Below are 22,972 nucleotides of genomic sequence, written 5' to 3'. Positions count from 1 at the left end.
GGAACATATATACATATATACTTCTTTAGCCCATTAAAAATGGAAAATTATAGTTCGTTGATTTTAGATTAAATGCATTATGCCAAACTGATGGTTAAGTTCGTGCTCAGTTTTTGCATTAAACATTAATCTTTATTAATTCTTAATTGTGCATCGAATGGATACTATAATATTTACATCACTGCACCTTATTATAGCAACGGTCCATGGAAAATTTCGGTCAATTAAAGCCCATTTAAGCCCATTCAATTTTGAGAAAATTTCTGGAGTAAATGTGGTATTGTGGTAACTAATCTTTATTAATACTTAACAGCGCACCAAATGGATACCATAATACTTAGTTCGCTGCACGTTATCATAACAAAGGTCCATATTAAATTTCAGCCAGATCGGCTCAGTGGGTTCTGAGAAAAAGTGGAGTAAACTAATATATATATATGGCTTTATCTTGTCTATAATACTATTACATCTACTATTATATAAAAGAAATTTTGTTCAAGTTCGTTCCCTATGGACCTACTGGGTCGATTTTTTTTAAAATTTCACACAAATGTACTATATCTGCCTGCCAGTGTTTTACATAGGTTTTGTATTGGAATGTCTTTGATAAATACCGATAACCAAAAAAATTCGATGAAAGAAGGAACAGGCGATTTTAAACAAAGTCAACGCCTTATACAGCCTTAAATCACATGTGCATTTGAGAAGTTTTATTACAGAAAGGCCCAACATATAAAATCAACAGTAGGTTCTGTGATAAGACAGGGTTCAAAATGAATATTTCTGTTTAAAGCACAATTGATCCATGATGCTTAGCTTCTTTTAAATTTTAGCCTTAAACACAGCACAGTCAGAAGTCAGGTATATAAATTCAACAGTAGATTCTTTGATATGACAGATACGTGTTCAAAATGAATGTTTCTGTTTAGAGCACAATTGGATCATGATACTTGGCGTTTGCATTTTAAACTTTAATTCAAGCCATTATTTATAAAAAATAATTTTATAAAATCAACAGTAGGTTCTCTACAGGTCAATGTAGACTATAATGTATTGTAAACGAAGTCAGTGTGTGGCGGCAGGTAAAGCTTCCTGCCGGTGCACCACGATGGGTCCCCAACTGGAGCAGTCAATCAATTGATTTGATTGAAAAATGAGCGATTTCACCGATTTCGGTGACAATAAAAATGGTGAAACATTTGTTAATCATCATTCAATCCCGGCAACGTTGGGTCTCTCTGCTAGTCTCTACTATTATAGAAAGAGAACTTTGTGTGTGAGAGTTTTCTATGGATTCAGAAATGGCTGGGCCGATTTTTTAGATTTCACACAAAGGTACTTAATGTGCCTGGGAGTGTTCTTAGATAGGTTTTGTATTGGAATGGTCTGATAAGTGAAAATTGATAATCAACAAAATCCAATTAAAGAAAGAAGTCCAATTTTGACCAACATTATCACTTTTATACGAACTAACATCACAAGCGCATTTGAAAAGTTTTATCACTGCACAAACTGAAAGGCCCAGCCTATAAAAATCAACTGCAGATTCTTTTATAAAAAAGAGGCGTGTTAGAAGTAAATGTTTCTGTTTTGAGCACCATTAAACCATGATACTTGAATTTTGCATTTTAAACTTAAATTAAAGCCATTATTTACAGATAATTTTATAAAATCAACAACAAATTCTCTACAGTGCAATGTAGACTACAATGTATTGTTGACTAGTTATGCAAGGAGCGATGTGAAGTTTCCTCCCGGTATACTGGGGGAAAGGTCCCTAACTAGAGCAGGCAAGCAATCGATTTAATTAAAAGAATGGGCAATTACACCGATTTTGATGATGAAAAAAGGATGGGACGGTGGGACATTTGTTGATCGTCATTCAATATCGGGTCTCTATGCTTATATATATAAATATATATACATATGAAATTAGGTTATTTAGGCAGCATTTTTTTTCATTCAAGCAAATATTAAATGCAACGGAGACAGTTTGCTTTATGATTCTTTTTTTTTTTTTTAATTTTTCGATTTTCTGTATAATCATTTTTATATCAAAATCAAAAATATTAATAAAAGTTCCATAATGGTTGCTGTCACGAGCGCTTTCGATTCGTCCAAGTATCATCTTCAGGTATTGAAGTAAAAGTGCGAAGGAGTGAAAACTAAAATATACAGTAAACGGCGTTAGGTGGTAAGTTAAAACATGTACAGTCGATGAAATTATTATTTTTGATTTTGGCCTAAAAAAGAGTGTACAGAAAATCGAAAAAATAAAAAAAAAAAGAATCATAAAGCAAAGTGTCTCCGTACTCTTGCTTCATATTATTTCTATTTTTGTATTTTAATTTTTAAATAATACAAAACAAATTTGTTTTTAAAAATGGTTTCTTAGATTTTTAATTCTGCTGTTCAATGTGGAAAGGATCCCTTACACACGTCAGCGTCGTTTCTATACAAAAAATTCAGACATTAATAACTGTCATCATTTCCGACCAGGAGAGGTCGACTATCGTTAGCATTGGTCATTATAGCTCGACAATGGAAGGGGAAAAAATTCACTGATGAAAGTCCACTTCAGCAGAAATGTTTGATATATATTGTTTTCATTTATTGAAAAAAATCCTTACCATCGAATATGGTTTTAAAGGTTATTTATTTTATATGTTACAAATGAGTTATCACTTATCAGTGCCCGAAGGCCACTTAAGGATAAGGATTAAAGAGTGGACGGTGGTCACTGGTACAGCAGCATAATAATCGTTAGTGGTAAAAATTGGGTATAATTTGATAAAGGGTATGACTTGTTTGCATTGGACTTATAGACGAAATAAGAAATACCATAAAATAAAACATCCTGTTTCTTTATGAATTAAAAAAACATACCGAATTGATCACATTAAAAAATATGCTTATCCAACTAATCTGGGTAATGTAGTTCCAAAATATGTATTTTTTTGGAGGGAAGAGTCTTAAGAGGAATTTGTGAAGAAACACCCACACACAAAAGTATAGCCGTAGAGTAGTATGTAAATGTTATATTTATTATTCTGATCTTCACATTTAAGGATGTTTTGTTCTTGATAGATGTTAGCTGAGTAAGTGATCTGTTCCATTGCTTCTGTTTTCCTTTCACTGTTTTGTTTACCTAAAGGTTCTTTTTCTTTTCTTTTTTTTTTGTCCCTCAGGTCATAATCGCGTCCGGGCTGAGTTATCACCCTTTGATTAATGTTTACCTCTACATTACAATAACTTTTGTAGATGAAAACATGCTTTTCATTTTTTTTTTTTTTTTTTTTTTTTTTTTTTTTTACCCTGATTTATTGCAAAGATAGCTTTATATATATACAATTAAATAGAAACCATTTGGTTTGCCTTGAAATTCAATATTAAACATTTGGAATTACACTATTATAGTGTAGTTACACCGAAAAAAAATCTTTTATAGTACTACTATAAAAACTAAATCTTTATAGTGTTACTATAAAAATTAAATCTTTATAGTGTTACTATAAAAAAAACACTGATTTCTGATCAGTCGCCTAACCAGGGGCTGACTTTTTGTCATCCAATCTTACAACCACTTTCCTTCTCCATTAGGCTCTTGAAGGGTTTAAGTTTGGTTAGCCAGTTTAAAGTCTAGGGGATTGAACGCTGATGGTGGAGTTTCTTTCAGGTTTGGTCTTCTTGAACTGATCAGTTCTTTTTATAAATATTTTCTGTCATTACTGTAATGGTTGTGCAAAATGGGAAAATGTCCTTCCAAACTCGTTACTGAACTCAACACAAAAAGCAAATGCCCCTCTCCCATGTCTCTACTATATATAACCATCAGGGCAGATAACCACTGATTACTTGTTAAGGGGAGATTACTCCTGGTTACTTCCTGTTAAGGAATAGATAACTCTTATACCTATATGGCTCTAATATAAGGTATAGTAAAAAAAAAACAAAATAAATGTTGTTAGAATAAAAACACTACTTTCTTGTCAGCCACTTAACCAAATTAGGGGTAGATTTTTTTCTTATCCAGCTTAGTCTTTCTAGAGTCCAGGGGATTAAAGCTGGTGGTTAGGTTTTCTTTCTGGCTTGGTTTTTCTTGGAAGTGATGTTTCCTCCCTCTTCCTTTATATTAGGACTAGCTCATTTCATTAAATTTAAGGTTTTTAATTTGATGTAGTATATTATTAATCTGTGTTGTTGGGCTGGTTTGATGTTTGATTTTATTGTGTAAATTATACCTTGTTCATCTTATTGAAAATTGCTATGCATTTGATTGTACTCCAAAAGTGGGGCCTGTTCTTTTTTAATTCAAAAGCTAAAATGAAGAACTATGAGTGGTACCATGAAAACGAGCAACCTATTATGCTCCAGAATTTATTTTTCTACATAGTCACCATCATTCTCAATGCACTTTTGCCATCCTCTTTTGATGCCTAAAAAGTAAAAGTCCCAAATGCACTTTGTCATTCACATCTCAGTCACCACTCTGAAATCAACGAACCTATCTTCTAACTGTGCTGACATCAACTGCATCAGTTTCATAAATATTCAACAGGCGCCGGTGAACGTTGATATATTCAATTTTTCCTATATAAAGAAATTCAATGATGCATCTCCGTTTCTGATGTACGCCCATGACAGGAATTGCTTTTTTAGAGTCCCACACCATCAATATCTGCAACAAAGATGAAACTTTCAGGTCGTGAATGCATAAGTTGAGTCATAACAGTACAACTTGCAATCCCCTCCTATCCATTTAGGTGGAATGAAAAATAGGAGGCATTACTTTTGGAATGTCCCTCATAGTTGTATTGTTAGTATTTTGTCTTTCTCATTATTTTTGTGGATATTTGAAAAGTATAGTGTTATGTGTTTGTCAGCTAATTTATTAGGAATGTTATTATTAATGAATATTTTATATTGATTTGTTTTGCAAAAATATTGTGCCTGATGTGGAAGACTTGATTAATTAGGTTTTTAATTAGGACTATTTTACATTTTTATTTTGGAAGCAAGAGATATTGCTTGTTGTTATTGTTTTGTTTTATCATACATTTTTAATCATATTCAGTCATTAATTTTGGCATACGTCAATGGGCTCTAACTTTTGCACGTTTTTTAGCGGAAAGTCTACATTTATGTCTATTTCTCTTATTAGCAGTTGAAAAGGTTCATAAATCGATTTGAAAAAGGAGCACTAAAAGTATCAGAATATTTCTAATATTGTTACAGACTTTTTTGTGTGTAAATGATGAGTTTTGAATTTTAGTTTGTCTCTAAAATCAGTTATTCAACTGCAGTGTCACAGTACGTATACGCACAACTTTTCTTACATTATATATATATATATATATATATATATATATATGTAAAAGAAAAGTCTTAGTGAAACAAGCGTTGATCATAATATATAGTTGAACTGTTTCACCTGAGGATAGCTGACACCGATATATATATATATATATATATATATATATATATATATATATATATATATATATTTACTACCCCAGCAAAATGTGTGGTCTCCAAACGATGATTGTATTGTTTACCTGAGAATAATTCTGTCCACGGATGTGTTATTTTTTGTTTTTTTGGGTTTTTTTTTAGTTAAACTTGTATTTCTATACTTATATATTTACATATCGTTTGCACAAAATATACAAAGCGCAGATACGCAGTGAATGACCCGTTTTCTTCCATGCTGTTGCCTTTGCATATTCAGGCAGTTAACGTAAATGGCCGGAATATGCCAAGGATTGATCAATTTTTTTTGAAACATGAGAAATACAAAAAGAACCTCTATTGTATAGTAATTTCAATGAAGAAAAGTGAAAATATAATAAATAAATAGCAACCAACGAATAAATATTCATAAATAAATATTTTTTGTTATTGTAAAATGTGTAGTAACAAATGAACAGTGAGGGGGTGGGGACGTGGGGTCATAAGAAATGTTAAGGGGCTTTACTGGGGGGAGGTTACAGAAATAATTTTTATGACAAAATGTCTACTCGTTTTTTTTTGTTTGTTTGTTTTTTTGTTTTGTTTTTTTCTTTGGGTTTTTGTTTTGTTTGGTTTTTTTACAAAGGAGTTACTACTTATCAAGGCACAGAGGCTACTCGAGAATAAGGGTCAATGAGTGTATAGCAGTCAATGGGACAATATCATAGTGATCGTCAGTAGTGGAAACTTGGTAAACTGGACTACTTAAGGGGATGACTCATCAAAAACTTGTTCATGTTGGACTTGAAAACAATGGTATTATAGTCGGCTGGAAAGCAAGGATACAAGAGTTCCACAGGTGCACAGTTCTAAGAAAGAAGCTTTGTTTATGGAATCTACGTTTAGGTTTAAGCACAGATAAAGAGTGGGGGAAATTATTGATAGTGGTTTCAGCTAGACAAGTGTTTTTTTATGAAAGGTTGGTGAGGGGAGTGATTGGAGCTAAGACAAACACTTGTCATGAAAATAACGATAAAGCAGAGACAAGCTTGCAACGACTCTTCTGTAGGAAAAAGGTTGCAGAGAAGAGAAAAAGGCTATGATGTCTTTTGAACTCAAGGCAGGATAAAGTTTTTCAAGCAGCTCCTGCCCAGATGTGCCAATAGTACTCCATCCTTGGATGTACTTGACTCTTATACAGGAAGAGAATTGCATCAGCGGTGAGATATCTGCTGGAGTGGTAGAATGATCGCACCTTTTTTCCAGTAACATTAGTAACGAATTTGATGCACATGTTCCATTTCAAATCAGAAGTAAAAATCAGACCCAGAAGCTTGTCAAAACATGGAGCCTGCTCAAGACGAGAGCCATTCATTTCAATTGATGCCAGATGGAGATCAGAGAGTTGATGATGTAAAGATAAAAGCTTGGTTTTAGATGCATTAAAATTAATCAGTCACCTCTTTCCCCACTGTACCACATGCTCAAGATCAGAGAAAAAAGATTCAGAGAGAGAGCTTGGTCATTTATAGATGGTAGTGTCGGCAGCATAAATGTGTATGAATGATCTTAGGATGTGATTTGGGAGATCATTGATATAGATCAGGAAAAGACTAGAGTCCATGATGGACTGCTGAGGTACTCCAGCATTATTACTGTGAGCTTCTGATTCTTGCCCATCAACAACTCCTCTTATGAACCTATCAAAGAGAAATGATTTAATAATTGAGAAGACATTTCCATCCATATTGTAGCTGGAGATCTTGTGAAGTAGACCTTTATGCCATACCCTGTCAAAAGCCTTTGATAGGGTATGGCATAAAGATCTACTTCACAAGATCTCCAAGAGAAATTGCCCTAGAAAGGAAGCCTTTGTCGAGAGATTCATTAATCCTATGAGATATAGCTGTTAGCACATCTGCTGTAGATCTAGCAGAACAGAAACCATATTGCATGCCACTAAGGAGGTTATTTTTGCTGAGGTGATTGACTACTACTCAATTTAAAAGATTCCACCAACTTACTTGTGACACGCAGGAAACTGAGAGGGAGATGAGCGATCACCTGAATTCTTAAATACAGAGCATATTGATGAGGTTTTCCAGGAGTTTGGGAAGCAATTCTCCTTAAGACAATGCTTAAACAGCTTTGTAAGTAAGAGAGCTAGTTCTGGTTGAAGCTTTTTCAGCACTATAATTGGAATGCCATCAGGGCCAGTTATTTTACTTGAATCAAGGTTTTTGATTAGCTTGAAAACATCATGCACAGATATTTGTATGTTGCATAGCGTGTTTTCTGATACGGGAGAAAATATTGAGGGTTAGCGGCCTTGGTCATAAAGGGTATAATGACCTGCAAAGTTCTTGGCAAAGAGTTTGGCTTCATCCAATGCTGAAAAGGTTACCTCAGGTCCATTGATGATGGTTGGGATAGAGCACATACTTCTGTTCAGGACCCTGTTTGCTATTTGCCAAAACTGGTAGGAACCAAGCCGCTGCTCAGCCACTTTGACTTAACGGACTGAGCATACAACCGAGGCTACCAAGAGTGAAGGCCGGTGAACATGACAGTGTGACATTATTATCAGATCAACATGTAGATATATGATGCCTAAAGTTTCTTGTGTTCAACCACGTGCCCACACTAATAGCTATAAAAAATATTTTTCGTTGCCCTTGCATAATGGCTGTCGTAATTTTATGAAGGCAGTTCAAACGCGCATGTATTTGCACATTGGCATAATTTTAATCTAACAAATTATAACAGTAAGTGAACTTGTTTTTGAAATTTTCTTATATATCTATCAAAGAAAATTGAATATTTCATTTTATTTATTTTTTTAACTTGCAAAACAAACAATTTTTATGATATTATTTTTCAGTTCGTTTTTTTAATAATAAATAAAACTTTTGAGTATTTCCAAATATTTTAAAGTTAGAAGCATTTTTCACAAGTTTTTTTTTTTTAACTAAAACGATCGATGAATTCAATATTTTAGCACCGTAAATTTAAAACTTTAAGTTTGTTTGTTTCATTACATTTCAACTGTAAATAATTTACATGACTGAAATGGGAAATGAAATAGGAAATGCTATGTTCTCTATCGAGACAACGAACACAAATTTATCTTAAAAATTCATTAACTAATCAGTTTTAATTAAAGTTTTGATATGAACTAAAAATAAAGAGTACATTAAATTTTAGTTAACATATTTTCTTGTGTTTATCTTATAAATAAATGGGTACTTCACGGGAAATGTGGAATCTGCGTGAACGGTGTTTTGATTTAATGATTGCTCTCTAAAAGCGTTTTTTTTTTTTCACTTTCTTCGTATATATCTCAGACTTTTTCCTTTTTGTTAATCGTATGCGTATTTATTTAATTTTTGAATTTTTTCATTTTTGTGGGGGCTAAATTTGATTCGTACTTTTATTTGATGCTTGTTTTTATTTTATTTAATTTTAATTTTTTTTTATTTTCTCCACTAAAGATTTTTATTGTTTTGTTAAATTATTTTTTCATACATATTCAAATAATGCTTTTGCCCCCCTCTTTTTTGGCCTCAAATAGTACTTGCAACAAAGTTTTCATGATTAAATAAACCAAAGAAAACCTTTTGCGCATGTGCTTTCATGGAGCAATCATTAAATAAAAACATTGTTTATGCAGAATCCACGTTCCCCGTGAAGTACGAGTAAATGTTTTACGTACCCTGCTGAAATAATAGCATTATTTAGAAAGCCATTCTTAATAGGGAGGGGCTTTCTAACTATTCCATACTTTCACCTAACAATTTAATAAAAAAATACCGTGAACATTTAATTTAACTTAGAAATACTATTTAAAACATAGCACAATACGTACACTGCACAAGCACTATTATTATTATTATTATTATTATTATTATTATAACAATGATAATAAAAAAAAACTGGTGTAGATGACATCGACTGGCACCACATTAACTAGTTGTGAAGGGTCAGGGAGGATGGAAAGACCGAAATGGGAGAGTACTAACCAGATCTCCACTGGAAGTGTGCAGTTCAAATCTGGTACAGGGGGGGGCATTTTGTCACCCAAACCCCAGGAAACACCAATGGGTGATGCCAACAAATGGCAAATGGCTGTTGTGATAACATGCAATCATCTGCACGAGTGATCAAGAGAAGAGATGGAGAACACTGGAAATCTTGGGAGACTTGTCACTCGGTCTGCAGGGAACACCACAGGTTACTGCCGATGAGCGATCACTGATTATGGCCTGTGAGACAACTCGTAGTGAGTGAAATAATAATAATGTCCCCTCCAAAATTCACCACCATCCTTATTTAATATCATAGATGCTTACAAAATTTTCTTAGTATTTAACCATTGTTCACATCATGGTAAGATTATTTTGTTAATTTTTATTTTTATTTCGGACTATTAGTCTCATCTTTATTAGTTGTTGTTTTTGGATCTTTTCATTGGTTCACAACGTTTCGGCCAACTTCTTCTGGCCTTCGTCAGGTGGTAACCACGACGGATAGGAACTTCGAATCTCCTAACTGCATTCTCAGCCATCACTGCCATCCGTAGTTGTTGTCGTCTCACCACATTTTTGACCAATTACCTCTGGCACGCTTTGGGTGGGATTGAAACCGCTATCTTCAGACAATGTTCATCTGGAACCGTAGAGATTCAACGTCTCTATCAACTGCGCCACGGGCCCGTTGTGAGTTTATATATATATATATATATATATATATATATATATATATATATATATATATTATTATTATTATTATTATTATTATTATTATTATTATTACTTTAACGTCAAAAATTAGCCAGCAATAAGTGCTTGATACATAGATTCCAACCCAGAAAACGCCCCCCCCCCATTTGTCAGAAAGATCGCTCATAGAATGTGAGGACTAACAGACAAAATAATTGAACCGAAGGAGTTACGAGGCTGCTAAAAAATATACAAATCCACTTTCTATTCTCCTGATTCAATGAGCATATCTTATGAATAATCACTTTTTGTTCAACTTTGTTTTACTTGGTTTCATATTAATGGCTTCCTGATCTTAAAAGAAGAAAAAAAAAACATTTTTTTTCTAATTGGTTACATTTTGATATTGAAAGGTCCATGGCTTATTTCCAGGGCTTTATGATCTTCTTTCCTAGTGATTGATATCCGACATTCATGTCTATTTCTGCTTTTCTTGGCAAATTTCCAACTTTGATTTCTGTTTTTGTAATTGGGAATACATTTTGTGAGACAAAAGGGTGTTCTAACTCTAAATTTAACAAAATCTGGCCAATAAGTAATTACACATTTAGCACGAACATTTTGTCAAAAATCTTCTTAGAAACGAGACCAACCGTTCGGGTCTCTTTTTTTTCTTTTTTTTTTTTTTTAGTGATAGGATGGGAGAGGAATGCTGATGTGATTAAAGACCATCACTTGTCAGATTGGTTATTATTTAAGTGGACATATAGAAAATAAGAAAAATAAATGAGTATGGGCAGCAGATGAGGGGCTTGTTTGAAGAAATATTGGATACATGACAGTTAAGATTAAAAGGTGGAGGAGGAGGCTTACTTTAAGCTCCAAAGTGACAAGAAATTTTCCTTTCGATACAAATATTTAAAAAAAAATCAAAGAAAAGAAATCGATGATAATCGGTATATTTATTGCTGCTTACGATCTTTTAAAACCATTTTTTTTCTCTCAATATGCTGAAAGTACTGGGTTTTCCCTGTCGATATCTGCTGGGGTAGGTATATATTTTTGTTTTTTACTTTTGTAAAAATATTAGATTACTTTTAGAAGTTTGTGTGTTGGCAAAACAAATACTGATACAAAAAAATTAGATCTTGCTTAGTTTGTAGGGGAACTGGCATCAAAGATCGTCCGCATTAAAAAGTTATTGTTTTTGTGACATTTGGCTTCTAATTTGGTTAGAAAACTCAGTAATTAAAATATTTAAACCAGAAAAGGTGGTCATTTTATTAGATTAAAATTAAAATAAAGGTGCTTGTACATCTAGGTTACTACACTATATTTTTAATAGTATTTTCAAATTAAATTCAGTTTTTACAATATTCTTGTTTATTAAATTGTTAGGTGAAAGTACAGAATAGGTACTAAACACCTTTCTCTCTCCATGTTAAGAATGGTTTTCTAAATAATAATGTTATTATTTCAGTGCGGCAATATAGATGCATAAGTACCCAAATAAAATATAACTAGAATCAAAATTTTTAATTTTAATTCTAGTTATATTTTTGGGGAATACCTGATTAAAGTTCGAATTTACAATCATTTTAATTTTAAATGCATTTAATAAGAATGGAAGGAGAAAGGAGAAAAACAAAGAAATGAAATCGATTATAATCGATACATTTATTTAATTGATACATTTACATAATCGATACATCGATTATAATCGATACATTTATTGCTTATAATTATGATTCCCTTATTGTTTACTAGCAGGATGCCCCGACGTTGCCTGGGAGTGAATTGTGATCAACGAATGTTTCGCATTCTGATATTTTTTCATTATCGAAATTGGTGAAATGGCCTATTTTTCAATCAAATCAGTTGCACTGTAGAGAAACTGCTGTTGATTTTATGAAATTATTTTTTATATATAATGGCTTTAATTAATGTTTAAAATGCAGAAGTTAAGTACTATTCTTCAATTGTGCTCTAAGCAGAAACATTCATTTTAAACGCGCCCCTATCATATCAAAGCATGTACTGCTAATTTTATATGCCTGTCTTTACTAGGTGTGCGGTGATAATGGCTTGAATTTAAATCTAAAATGAAAAGTCAAGTATCACGGTTGAATTATGTTTTAAATACAAACATTTATTTTGAACACATCCCTGTCATATTAAAAACCTACTGCTGGTTTTATATGTTAGGCATTTTGGTTTGTTTGGCACTAAAACTTCTCAAATGCACTTTTGATGTTAGGCTGTGTAAGATGTTAACTTTTATCAAAATCGCCTGTTCCTTCTTTCATCAGATTTTTTGCATTATCGATACTTATTGAAGACATTCGGATAGAAAACTTAAGAACACTGCCAGGCACATGAAGTACGTTCATGTGACATTTCATAAAAATTGGCCCAGCTGTTTTCAAGTCGAGAGAATAAACTCACACACACGCAAACACATACAAAGTTTGTTTTATATAATAGAAGAGATATTAAAATCTTTCAAGATATTTTTTCCTTTCTCAATAGAATGTTTGCTGAAAGCATAGCAGTCACAAATAAAAGAAAGATTTATTTTCTCTCGCAAATCAGTGTCAATAAGTGATTCAGCCACACACTGACCAATCAGCTTGCAGAGCGCATTGATTCTAGCTGTTGCCTAAGGAACTTCTTTAGCCCTTTTGGGATCATGGTCAGTCAGCAGAGAGAACATGACAAGTATCAAAGAAAGACCTTTCTTTTCTCTTCAGTCCCTGTCCACTGGACGCATCCAGCGTAGATGATTTTCGCTGAGGATAATTGCTGGCTGACCTGCAACAGTCCAAAGAACTTTCTACTTTCCTTTTTTTCTTGCTCGGAAACTGTTCAACTTTCTACCGTCAAAATAAAACTTGTATTGTTTTTAAGACCTTTTGTTTTTCATTCCATGCTACATGTTCACCTATTAAATATAGATGAACGGTGATAATGTATATACAAATACAAATGTGTGTCAAAGGTGATAATATGCATACAAAAGTGAATGAAAGGTGAGAATGGATGTACAAACAAAAAGTGTAAAATAATAACTTAGCTACAAATATATAAAAAGTTTGTGAAAGGTTATAATGTATGAACATTACTGAATTTGAAAACTGATAACGTACGTACAAACATGTGTATGAATTGTGATAACTTGCATCACTAAGAAGAGTTGGCTTTGCCCTGTCGATCTCTGTTAGGGTAGTTTTGTTTTTTATATGGGAGTCATCACTCGAGAATAAAGGTTAATGAATTTAAGATGGTAGTGTAGTGATCGTTAATGATGTAAGTTGGGTAGAATTTGATTATTTAAGTGGATGGTTCAACAAAAACTTGTTTACATTAAACTTGAAGGCTACCATGTTGTAGTCGGTGAAGAAGCAGGTCAATGAAGGAACAAAGTTCCAAAGGCGGGCAGTTTTAGGAGAGAAGCTTTGTTCATGGAATCTGCGTTTAGGTTTCGGTACAAATAGAAAATGGAGTAAATTGCTGATAGTTGTTCTAACTAGTTGACTGTTTTTGTTTTTTGTTTTTTTGCAAAAGTTTAGTAAGGGGGACCATAAATTGGAGCTCAGACGAGCACTTGCCATAAAAATAACAATAGAGAAGAGACAGGTTCACAACGTCTCTTTTATGGGAAAAGGCGGCAAAGAAGAGAAAATGGAATCGCCTATTAGGTTTTGAAACTGATTTTGAACTCTGTCAAGGCAGGATAGGTGCGTCAGGCAGCTCCTGCCCAGATGGCAACAGTAATCTATTTTAGAACGTACTTGGCTCTTATATAGATAGAGGATTGCATCAGTAGTGACATACCTACTGGAGCAGTAGAATGATCCAATCATTTTTTCAAAGATCTTGGCAACAGATTTGATTTAGGTTTATTTTTCAGATTTGTAAAAATATCAAATTATTTTTAACAAAGAAAGTTGTGCGTTAGTAAAATAACTACTGAGACAAAGCAAATTATATCTCTTATTTGCACAGTTATTTAAGGAAATGGCATCGAAGATCATTTACATAAACATATGGAAAAGCTCTTACTTTTGTACAATACCTTACCTAAAAATTGATGAGAAGTTTCAATACTTAGACCAAAAAAACGTTATTTTATTTCATAAAAATAAAACAAAAGATCTTCCATGAACTTATTAAGAAGCGTCCATCGTAAATTCAACTGCCCTTTCAAACCTTTAAGACTGTAAGGGTAAATCTGGCAAGTCATTGAAAGTGCCGGTTTTTCCCTGTTGATCTCAGCTAGAGGAGGTAAATTTTTCACTTTTTAAAAATATCAAATTACTTTTAGCAAAGGAAATTGTGACTCGAATTATACATTCTTGTATAATGTTGCCCGGGAACCAACATGTTGTAATCTCAGTTTATGTTGCAAAGGAAACCAAGAATAGCAAAGAACTTCAACTTGTTTTTTCTTTGTAAGAATCACATTTATTTCCTCATTGTTATGGCCATGAGATTACCCACGTGATCTTGAATGTTATCGCGTCTCTCCCATGATCGTCCTCTTTCTTCTTTTAGTAGTCTTTTTTCTTTACCGGTGACACCATTTCACATGCATTTGCATATAGCCATCCGTGCTATGTTACACTTGTACCACTTGTAAATTTGATATTCCATAGACACTTTCTCCTTCGAGGGTGGGGTAAGCTGATTAATCCCACCTTGGGTTAATGCCACCAACATATATCTATGATAGTTTGGCACAAGGAAAGTGGCTTTGAACATTTATTTTTTCATTTAAATGTATAATGATCCTTAAAACTGGGTGACCCAAAATGATCTGCCACATTTGTAGGTCAAAAAAAAAAAAATTAAATAACAATTAAATAAAGAAACTATTTAAAAAAACTATTTTAGACCTACATAGAATGCCATTTTATTGTAATTAGGTCAAAATTCATTTATATCTGTATTTATGTATGTTTTATTAAGGAAATATTCGAAAACAATTTGATTTGTGTGGTAATATTGGTTGGCCCGTACGTTCGCCTGATCTAGACCCCTGTGATTTTTTCTTGTTTAGATATTTGAAGTCAAAAGTATTCAGCCACTGTCCTCGATCTCTTGAAAAATCAAAATGAGCTATTCGTTCTGAAAATGTTATTTCACTTGAAATGATCCATCGAGTTATTGAAAACTTTCATGGACGTCTACAATTTTGTGTTAGCAATGATGGGAAATATTTGGCCGATTTAATATTTAAGACTGTGTGAAATAAAATGGCATTCTCCATGCATTTAAAAAATATATATTTTCTTTTTATTTATTTTTTTGACCAACAAATGTGCTAGATCATTTTGGGACACAATATATCACTTGTTTTTACTTCCCTTTGCTATGACAACACATAAACTAAAAGCTTTCAAGTGAAACCGGAAGTGGACAACAGACATCATATTCCATGACAAATGGGAAAGCTCTATTTACACACAACATTATCCTAACTGAGAGATCTTTTTAACCCTTCCTTTTAAGTGCAATTGTTCAGATCTCTTTTGCACTTTATTCACAGGGTATATTTACCAGGTAGGTTTTGAAATTCTTTTTCCGGTTACTCCTATGATTACTGGAATGGTGGCGATCTTCCTAAGATTCCAATTTCTTTATATGTCATACATAAGACCTTGGTATTTCGTTATCTTTTCCCTCTCAGCTCTGTTTAACCCAGCATAATTGGGAATACTAATTTATACTAAAGTTGCTTCTTTCTTCTTCTTGTTCCATTTCAACATATCAGGTTTAATAGTTTTCTGAAATTATGTTATAAGAATGGGCCTATACGTGCAACATCTGTGACTGGGTTATGCATCTCACCACAGGAAGGGTTCAGGTATGGAGAGAAATCTATGATCTGGCAAGACTGTGATATCGATGGTGCTATAAATTATGCTTTCTATAACAAAAGATTTAAAATAGTAAAATACAAACATTATCAACAAATGGAAATTAATATTTGAAATGACTGCATGAAACGAATTACATAGAAATCTACACGGTGAATAAAAGTAAAAAGACTTTTATTACTAGTCACTCACTCTTAGACAAGGTCCGAAAAAGAATCTCAAATCTAATAGATCCCGCACTGTCTGACAAACTCCAACCCCTGTCCCATCAGTGCAATGTTGCATTGCTGTATCTGTTTTACAAGTACTTTAATAGAATTTACTCTGTGCCCCGTTTGACAAACATACTCACAACTAACCCGGCAAGTAGCAAAATCCCACCCATTCACTGTTGAGGTTCCTAAATGTTGGAAAGCCTTCTACTCTAATAGTTTCAGACTGCTAGACTTTGGAATTCCCTCCCTGTTTCTTTCTTCTCTGGCTGTACTAACCACAGAAGCTTAAGTATATTGTGAACAGACATATTGCTAATCAACTCCCCACAGTCCCTATGGGACATGATCTCATATAGTAGTCTCTTTTGTTGTTCTGTGGTAATATGTCTTGTTTGGGGTAAAAATAAATGACTGAATTTCGCCATACTGTCACATGTCAGGGACCCTACATCGGCGGCAATTAAGTTAACTAATGTCAATTTTGATAAGGGTCACACTGGGTGTGTGATCATTCAGATCTGTAAAATAATCGTTTTCAGTATAGAATGAAAGAGTAATGACGGGCAGGGGAGAACAGGTCAAACTGTAGACAAAGCAGAAATGGAACGATGATGAATGATATCAAGTTTTTTTGAGCTAAGAGAAAACTAAGATTCTCAGATCAGTGTGGAAGCCATGCGAATGATGCGTTATCAATAATGTAGACAACTCGATAATCTGAAAATGTTATCTTGGTGTGGTCTACCCCAACTTATGTATAAAGAACTGCTTTATTTTGTTATTGAAAATATTCAATTTATTTGGAAAAAATAAAACTCAGGCCTCAATGTTATGTAGGGAAAGAGTTTTAGAAATTTATAGAGAATAGTCCAGCACCTTTTCAAATTCACCTTGAATTGTTGTGTTGTTTGTGCATTCATTACTTTACTTGGAAGTGTCTATTCCAAGGTCCAGGGATTCTGATTAAGAAAGCAACTCTCCTTTAGTTCAATCAGCAGTGAAATAATTTTTATATATATATATATATATATATATAATGGTATTATTTATGCTCATGATCATTTGCCAGCCTATGAGCACTTTCAAATCTGCCATAGCACACTTGCTACTTCAAGCTATATATTTTTCCCCTTTGCCCCCCCCCCAAATCATCTGTTATTACATTTGTCCATTCTCATAAACTTTCTATCACAATATTAGGAGAAAAAAAAAGTTAAAATCTATAAACATTTCTTATTTGTGTCCATTTTTTTTTTGGACAAGATTGTAATTCCGGATTAATCCCGGACTAATTCAATTGCCAAATTCCATTTGATTCAGGCACTGGATAACTTTTGGATTACAATCTGATTGCTACCTGATGTAATCCACAGTGATCTCACACAAAGGCAGAATTTTTATTGATCCTGTGTGACGTCACAATCAAAACGAAAACAGCTGTCCAGACAGGAATTACAGTGATCCAATGGGCCAAAATATGTTAAGGTAGAAGCATTTCAGTACAAAATATGATATAGTTTCACTCGCTTTACTGGAAACAGCTACAAATACATGATCACAAACAACTTTTACCCCACAGACTGAGAAAGATGGCTTGTCAGTATTGTGTATATTACTTTTTATTTATTATTGATTAGCGGGGGTACCTGGCGTTGCCCAGGTGTTTGTAGGTGTGTTGGGTGGAGGGGGGGGGGTAGATCAAAAAGGTAGCTCGAAAACAAATATTAAAAACACAAACAAAAGAAGCACTGAAAAAAGTTTTTGGAGGGAGGTAGGCTTGAACACGATGGGGGGGGGAGTGACCCTGGTGTTTGTAGGTGTGTGTGGTTGGGGGTGGGGGTAGATCAAAAAAGAAAAAAGTGTAAAAAAACAAAAAAAAAAAAACAAACAAAAACGAAAATAAAAAATTCAAACCCGATGGGTAGAGTAATCGAAGGTGTGTGTTTAAATAAAAAAAGAAAGCTCGAATTAAAAGAACAAAAAAAAAAGTTTTGGGAGGGAGGTAGGCTCGAACCCGAAGCCTCGAGGTTAAAAGTCTGACGACATACTGCAAGGCCAGAAAGCCAGGGACTTTTGATCAGTCGAAAATGAGCATTTAAAAACAAATTTCGTTTTTCTAGGTCATAGCAGCAGTAGCAGCAAACAAATTCATTTTGTCGTCGTTGTATGAAAGCAGACGAAATATTTTTACGGCCACGTTTTGTAAGTGCGAGATATTATCATCTGTGTAGCATACAAAAAGTTATAAGAATGAGCAAGCAAGCCGAGAAGCAGCCGGAAAAAAGCCTTTAACGGACATACAGAAAAAATGCACACACACAAACACGCACACATTTTTGGTTTTATATATATAGATGGATTATTTTTTTTGTTTCCATTTGTAGAGACAACTTAGTGTACATATACACTGCACACACTCACTATTGTCTCCAAAAGTAAAATCTAAACCATATATTAACTGCTAAATTGTGCAACTGGTAAAACCAAACAGGAAAACCATGTAAAAAAATCATTTTATTGGCCTTAAAGAGTCTGAGTCAGATAAAAAATTCTGACTTCGACTCCTAGTATTCTTAGAAATCCAACTCTAACTCTAACTCCAGCTAAAACTCCCAACTCCGACTCCACAACCATGGTTGAGGGGAGTTCCATTAATTTCCTTACAGGATTACAAATTCTGTATTAGATTTTTAGTATTGCTTGAGAATAGAACAGACTAACAGCCAGCCCAGCATCGCCTGGTCATGAAATATGCTTAAATATGATATTTTAATTCATGCAGACGTTGTATTTATTATTTTAGAGCCAATTTTCTAATGAGTATTATATTGGGGCTGATATAAAGTAGTGATTTTAAAAGTCATAAAAATAAATATAGATAACTTGGGTGCCATCAGCAGTTTAAGTCGACTTGCATCTTCCAAGTACCGATTTTGAAACGTTAGCAGCAATTTTTACCAGTTAAAATTTTAAAGTTAATTTAATCCGAATCTCCTATGTATCAAGTTTCAAGTTTGTAAACCAAAGATTCACAGAGTAGTTTGGTAGAGATCGTTCCACCCCCCCCACACACACACAAAGATAACTTTATTACATTATCCTTTCAATAAGGTTAAGTACGATTACGACAAATGAAAGGGAAATAAGAAGGATGAGGAACCACTTTATTTCATGGTATTTCAAAGCTAAATGCTTCTCATCAGAAGAGATGAAGGTTCAGCATTATACAAAAGTACGGGCAAAGTAGATTACATCGATTTTAAATACATTTTCGATTAGAAATTTAAAGTTGAGAGGAATATAATTAAAGGGGAGGGAGGTGGGAGCATTAGAAAATTTTCAAAGACAAAAGAAGAGTAGGACGAGAGTTGGGTAGAAAAAACGTTTAATAAGAGAAAAAAGAAAGCTAGGGGGAAATAGGGAATATAAAGTAATGAATAAAAAATAGGTAATAAAAGATTAAGGAATAGAAAATAAAATAAATAAAAAAATAAGAATAAAAAAGACATGGAAAATATAATGTCGAAAAAAAAATATAAGATAAAAAATAAAATCGAAAATAAAGATGACTTCCTAAAACAACAACAAAAAAATAGGCATACAAATACCGATTATAGCAACTCCGATTATTGAAAGTTTAATCCAAAGGAAAAGAGGGTGAGAATACTAGTGAATAGCAGTTTATAATTCCGTTCAGTGAAACGACAAATATTGCTGAAGATTTTTTTTTATCACAAGTTAGCTGAGGAAAAATTGCATCTGTCATTTGTAAGGAATAAAAATTGAAAGCAAAAACAAAGTGAAGGTCATTTTTATTTCACAACCTAGTTATAAAATTTATGAGAATCCCCCTTCATCTGCCAATGCAATGAAAATAATTATTTTTAATTTAATTTTATAGTGGCATTTTAATTTTTAAATTTAAATTTGCCTTGAACTTCAGTTATTAGATGACAAAGATGTGTATAGTTGACTAAGGAATCTTCTCTGTTCAATAAGTTACTAACACTGTTGGGAACATTTTTGAACCCACAAGTTTTCTCAAAATATGAGCAAAGTCATAATGTATATTCAATTAAACGTATTATTTCAGCATTAACTAACCCCCAAATGTTTGATTTGCTGTTCTACAATCAAACGAAACTTCTTGATACAAAGAAATCATTTCTGAAAAAAGAGACAGCTATCTTGTAAGTTTATCTTGTTTCGTTTGGGGACGAATAAAATATAATTCCAATTATTTTGCAAACTTGAGTTGTTATCTTTATTTTGAGTATTTCTCAGCATAATTTATCTTTCCAAAGATCAAATTTCTTGTGTTATCATAAATCCTGGCTTTCGTTTGTTGTTGTAGGCTTGACCTTATTGCTCCCCACCCCTTCGTTTTCTTAACCTCTTAATATGGCAAATCCCAAAGCGGTGATTTCGGTTAAATTTGATATTTTCTATGTCATTACACATGAATAACCTTGACAAAAATACTCAAGTTTTGAGAGAGAAAAGCTGTTCATAATTTGTTTAATTATACAAAACATCTACATTAAAATATTAAATGTAAATATAGATTTTTAAAAAAGGGAAAGACATTAAAAGGAAAAATGTCTTTTAAGATTTTACTTTACGAATAATATATAACTAAATTGCTGCTGAAAATGAACACTTGTAAGTTTTAGTCCAAACTTTATTGTATTTCTTTTTCAGCTTTAAGAGAGAATATCAAAAAATGGAGATTATATTTTGTAAATGTCTTTTTAGGTATAGACCTACGATACTTTACCAAATCCGGTAGATCGCCTGAGTTAAAGTAGCTTGTAATAGCGAATCATCATCATCAGCAGCAATTAGTCGTACATTAATTGTGCTGAATTTAGTTGTGCATCTATAGTAAAACTATCTTTCAAGATAATCTATCTTTTACGAAGATAGATGGATAATTCAAGACGGATTAAAATTAGACTATTCAAGGCAATTATTTAAAAAGTAATTGTACAATTTAGGGCAGTTTTTTTACAAAAGTAGTTAGGTAATTCAAGACAATTTATTTTTACAAAAATGATTGGATAATGTTAAGCAAATTTTTACAAAAATCTCTCTCCCTCCCTCCCTCTCTCTCTCTCTCTCTCTCTCTCTCTCTCTCTCTCTATATATATATATATATATATATATATATATATATAAAGTAGTAGCATTCGTGTGTGTGTTTGTCTGTGTGTACAAACCCCCATGTTCAAAGAAATATAAAGACGGTATGTGTTTACACCCCTCCTGGTCAAGAAATATTAATGCCCATGGTAGGATATTTCTGTCAAAGGAGACATTATATTTTATTCGTAATTTCTATACATAGCATTCTTCAAACCACATCTACATTGGTTGTTACGGTCATTTGCATATCACATTAAATTAAATCCATTTAAATAATTAGCTTGATGATATTACTTATTCGACATAATAGCCTCGTTTCAACTGTATTATTTAAAAATATAATTTAAAATTTAATTATTTAGTTTTTCATTTCAATTTATATTTGATTTAACTTATTTTATCTGAAATTTGAAACCATTTAATTTTCAAACCAGAAAACCAAAGGGAAATAACTGATAGTTGCATTCTTTATTATTTTTATTTTTAATTCAGAGGTCATTTTTTCGCTTATTCTCAATTTTTAAATAACCTTTTTTATTTGTCATTGTTGGGTTACCCGTTTCTTACACTGTATTTAGTGTTCTTTAGTCATGTAAACTATAAGTACGCGGATATATCCACGTACTTATAGTACATAAGTTGTTTTTTTAAAAACTTCTCCTCCATAAGACATCATTTTTCCTTATTTTCAATGTCGATGCCCAGGGGAAAGGGGGGTATGGGGTTAGAGAAAAATAATTAAAACTAATGTCCTCATTTACTTGCATCCCTACGAGGGCAGAGTTAGTCAGACACAGGGCCAATTTTCCATGTGAGCAAAATCCATCATCCCATATATTATCTGCTCCTTTCTTTTTTGTTTATAAAATTTAATCGGTGTTGCCCAGGATTTATTATAATAATTATACTATAGCAAGTGTGTTTAATGGCCTGCGAAACAGATTTTCTTTATAATTAACTGTAATATCTTAAATTAATGGTCACTCTTTACGATGTGACCCAGTGTTGTTTAACCCCTAAAAAAATTAAGCCCTACTTTTTTTTTTGCTTAATACGTTTAAACAGTCTTTATAAATATGAAAGAAGAAATTTTGAAAAAAAAAGAAAATTAACATTTTAGCGTGGGGATAACTTTTCTATATAAATTTAACGTAAAATGAACACCCATTTTTTGGCCACAAAGCGTTCAACGAGACATGTCATCTCTAGTATTTTTTCAAGTTTGGCGATCGGGGGGCGGGGGACATGACAAATACATTTTTTTTGAAACATAAAATAACGATAAATTTAATTATTTTTTATGAGACCATTCTGTACTTTCATCTAACACTTTTATAAACAAAACGAACTCCAAAACATTCAAGGGGGGGGGGGTACATTAGAAATATAAAATGACAAAAACTTTCATTTGTATTTGGAATTAATTTTTGGTAGATTTTTTTGCGATCGCACAGGCATTTGCTATTTTTACTGAAACAAAAGTAATGATTTATTTTTAATTATTTTTTTGTTGGGGGTGGGGGGAGTTTTCTTTCCAGTGCTCAATATCCAGAGAATAGTGTCTTCT

The 22,972-nt window shown here is 32.9% G+C and overlaps 1 protein-coding gene across 11 annotated transcripts in view; it reads left to right on the top strand.

The window, feature by feature from the left end:
- Positions 1–22,972, top strand: part of LOC145269173 (zinc finger protein castor homolog 1-like) — a 750,830-nt gene that overhangs the window by 433,133 nt on the left and 294,725 nt on the right. The gene's annotated exons all lie outside the window — the stretch shown is intronic.

This window comes from Euprymna scolopes, chromosome 4, assembly GCF_053919585.1.
Source record: "Euprymna scolopes isolate OS-2025 chromosome 4, ASM5391958v1, whole genome shotgun sequence".
Classification (NCBI taxonomy): Eukaryota; Metazoa; Mollusca; class Cephalopoda; order Sepiida; family Sepiolidae; genus Euprymna; species Euprymna scolopes.
This window is presented reverse-complemented; position numbering and strand designations above follow the sequence as displayed.